Source organism: Pseudophryne corroboree, chromosome 3, assembly GCF_028390025.1.
Source record: "Pseudophryne corroboree isolate aPseCor3 chromosome 3, aPseCor3.hap2, whole genome shotgun sequence".
Lineage (NCBI taxonomy): Eukaryota > Metazoa > Chordata > Amphibia > Anura > Myobatrachidae > Pseudophryne > Pseudophryne corroboree.
The window spans coordinates 114,639,939-114,642,438 of record NC_086446.1 but is presented as its reverse complement, the minus strand read 5'-3'; the positions used below and the strand labels follow the sequence as shown (position 1 = coordinate 114,642,438).

Here is a 2,500-nt window from a genome sequence, read left to right as displayed (position 1 = left end):
CCACACCACACTGTATACGCCCAATCTCATCTGATCTTGGAAGCTAAGCAGTGTTGGGCCTGGTTAGTACTTGGATGGGAGACCACCTGGGAATACAAGGTGCTGTAGATATTTTTATACTATCAACACCGTTCTGTTGATGCATTCCATTTTCAAACGTATTCATTTATGAACCAGTAGTTAGAAGTAGAAAAGTACTAACAGAAACCATAAAGCTATTCTACAGCCACACCACACTGGATATGCCCAATCTCATCTGATCTTGGAAGCTAAGCAGTGTTGGGCCTGGTTAGTACTTGGATGGGAGACCACCTGGGAATACAAGGTGCTGTAGATATTTTTATACTATCAACACCGTTCTGTTGATGCATTCCATTTTCAAACGTATTCATTTATGAACCAGTAGTTAGAAGTAGAAAAGTACTAACAGAAACCATAAAGCTATTCTACAGCCACACCACACTGGATATGCCCAATCTCATCTGATCTTGGAAGCTAAGCAGTGTTGGGCCTGGTTAGTTCTTGGATGGGAGACCACCTGGGAATACAAGGTGCTGTAGATATTTTTATACTACCAACACCGTTCTGTTGATGCATTCCATTTTCAAACGTATTCATTTATGAACCAGTAGTTAGAAGTAGAAAAGTTCTAACAGAAACCATAAAGCTCATCTACAGCCACACCACACTGGATACGCCCAATCTCATCTGATCTTGGAAGCTAAGCAGTGTTGGGCCTGGTTAGTACTTGGATGGGAGACCACCTGGGAATACAAGGTGCATTAGATAATTTTATACTGCCAACACCGTTCTGTTGATGCATTCCATTTTAAAACATATTCATTTATGAACCAGTAGTTAGAAGTAGAAAAGTTCTAACAGAAACCACAAAGTTCATCTACAGCCACACCACACTGGATACGCCCAATCTCATCTGATCTTGGAAGCTAAGCAGTATTGGGCCTGGTTAGTACTTGGATGGGAGACCACCTGGGAATACAAGGTGCTGTAGATATTTTTTTTTATAATGCCAACACCGTTCTGTTGATGCATTCCATTTTAAAACATATTCATTTATGAACCAGTAGTTAGAAGTAGAAAAGTTCAAACAGAAACCACAAAGCTCATCTACAGCCACACCACACTGGATACGCCCAATCTCATCTGATCTTGGAAGCTAAGCAGTGTTGGGCCTGGTTAGTACTTGGATGGGAGACCACCTGGGAATACAAGGTGCTGTAGATATTTTTATACTGCCAACACCGTTCTGTTGATGCATTCACTTTTCAAATGTATTCATTTATGAACCAGTAGTTAGAAGTAGAAAAGTTCAAACAGAAACCACAAAGCTCATCTGCAGCCACACCACACTGGATACGCCAAATCTGATCTGATCTTGGAAGCTAAGCAGTGTTGGGCCTGGTCAGTACTTGGATGGGAGACCACCTGGGAATACAAGGTACTGTAGATATTGTTATACTGCCAACACTGTTCTGTTGATGCATTCCATTTTCAAACGTATTCATTTATGAACCAGTTGTTAGAAGTAGAAAAGTTCTAACAGAAACCATAAAGCTCATCTACAGCCACACCACACTGGATATGCCCAATCTCATCTGATCTTGGAAGCTAAGCAGTGTTGGGCCTGGTTAGTAATTGGATGGGAGACCACCTGGGAATACAAGGTGCTGTAGATATTTTTATACTACCAACACCATTCTGTTGATGCATTCCATTTTAAAAAGTATTCATTTATGAACCAGTAGTTAGAAGTAGAAAAGTTCTAACAGAAACCAGAAAGTTCATCTACAGCAACACCACATTGGATACGCCCAATCTCATCTGATCTTGTTAGCTAAGCAGTGTTGGGCCTGGTTAGTACGTGGATGGGAGACCACCTGGGAATACAAGGTGCTGTAGATATTTTTATACTGCCAACACAGTTCTGTTGATGCATTCCATTTTCAAATGTATTCATTTATGAACCAGTAGTTAGAAGTAGAAAAGTTCAAACAGAAACCACAAAGCTCATCTACAGCCACACCACACTGGATATCCCAATCTCATCTGATCTTGGAAGCTAAGCAGTGTTGGGCCTGGTTAGTACTTGGATGGGAGACCACCTGGGAATACAAGGTGCTGTAGATATTTTTATACTACCAACACCGTTCTGTTGATGCATTCCATTTTCAAACGTATTCATTTATGAACCAGTAGTTAGAAGTAGAAAAGTTCTAACAGAAACCATAAAGCTCATCTACAGCCACACCACACTGTATACGCCCAATCTCATCTGATCTTGGAAGCTAAGCAGTGTTGGGCCTGGTTAGTACTTGGATGGGAGACCACCTGGGAATACAAGGTGCTGTAGATATTTTTATACTATCAACACCGTTCTGTTGATGCATTCCATTTTCAAACGTATTCATTTATGAACCAGTAGTTAGAAGTAGAAAAGTACTAACAGAAACCATAAAGCTATTCTACAGCCACACCACAC

At 40.8% G+C, this 2,500-nt stretch overlaps 1 non-coding gene and 11 pseudogenes across 1 annotated transcript; all 12 read left to right on the top strand.

Annotated features, from left to right (window-relative positions):
* LOC134887293 (5S ribosomal RNA) overlaps nucleotides 1-110 on the top strand; it is a 118-nt pseudogene extending 8 nt beyond the window's left edge.
* Nucleotides 111-218: 108 nt separating this feature from the next.
* Nucleotides 219-336, top strand: LOC134888409 (5S ribosomal RNA; annotated as a pseudogene).
* A 108-nt stretch (nucleotides 337-444) lies between these two features.
* LOC134893001 (5S ribosomal RNA) lies at nucleotides 445-562 on the top strand (annotated as a pseudogene).
* Nucleotides 563-670: 108 nt separating this feature from the next.
* Nucleotides 671-784, top strand: LOC134895626 (5S ribosomal RNA; annotated as a pseudogene).
* A 112-nt stretch (nucleotides 785-896) lies between these two features.
* LOC134891051 (5S ribosomal RNA) lies at nucleotides 897-1,014 on the top strand (annotated as a pseudogene).
* A 112-nt stretch (nucleotides 1,015-1,126) lies between these two features.
* LOC134885650 (5S ribosomal RNA) lies at nucleotides 1,127-1,244 on the top strand. Its single transcript, XR_010169760.1, has one exon. It is a non-coding gene; the product is annotated as a 5S ribosomal RNA (ribosomal RNA).
* A 108-nt stretch (nucleotides 1,245-1,352) lies between these two features.
* LOC134896937 (5S ribosomal RNA) lies at nucleotides 1,353-1,470 on the top strand (annotated as a pseudogene).
* Nucleotides 1,471-1,578: 108 nt separating this feature from the next.
* LOC134893528 (5S ribosomal RNA) lies at nucleotides 1,579-1,696 on the top strand (annotated as a pseudogene).
* Nucleotides 1,697-1,804: 108 nt separating this feature from the next.
* Nucleotides 1,805-1,922, top strand: LOC134896555 (5S ribosomal RNA; annotated as a pseudogene).
* Nucleotides 1,923-2,030: 108 nt separating this feature from the next.
* Nucleotides 2,031-2,147, top strand: LOC134894425 (5S ribosomal RNA; annotated as a pseudogene).
* Nucleotides 2,148-2,255: 108 nt separating this feature from the next.
* LOC134887291 (5S ribosomal RNA) lies at nucleotides 2,256-2,373 on the top strand (annotated as a pseudogene).
* A 108-nt stretch (nucleotides 2,374-2,481) lies between these two features.
* LOC134888408 (5S ribosomal RNA) overlaps nucleotides 2,482-2,500 on the top strand; it is a 118-nt pseudogene continuing 99 nt past the window's right edge.